Raw genomic sequence first — 352 nt, forward strand, 5'->3', positions numbered from 1 at the left:
ATGTAGAGTGCGAACTTCAGAATCCAGTCTAGTAGTCTAGCTCCTCCAACGGGGCTAAACGGCCACCCTCGACAAAGTCACTTCAAGGCTACAGCAGTCGAGAAGAGAACGTTTGGGTCCGGGGGATGACTCGCTCCTCGGGGCGTATCACATGACGCTCTCGGGGCGTGCCGAGTCGTGTTTGGCGCTGCTCAGTGCTGCCCGCTGGCAACACGTTATTGGCTGAGCGATGACCGGGGCGCCCGCTGGGGGCCCGCGCCGGGCTTAGCGACACCCTCTCCGCGACGAGCGCGGCCGCCTCCGCGGGGCCCTCCACGGGGTCCTCTGGGGCTCACAGCTGTCACGGGGGCGC

The sequence above is a fragment of the Frankliniella occidentalis genome, unplaced genomic scaffold (assembly GCF_000697945.3).
Source record: "Frankliniella occidentalis isolate FOCC.00 unplaced genomic scaffold, Focc_3.1 Scaffold15, whole genome shotgun sequence".
Classification (NCBI taxonomy): domain Eukaryota; kingdom Metazoa; phylum Arthropoda; class Insecta; order Thysanoptera; family Thripidae; genus Frankliniella; species Frankliniella occidentalis.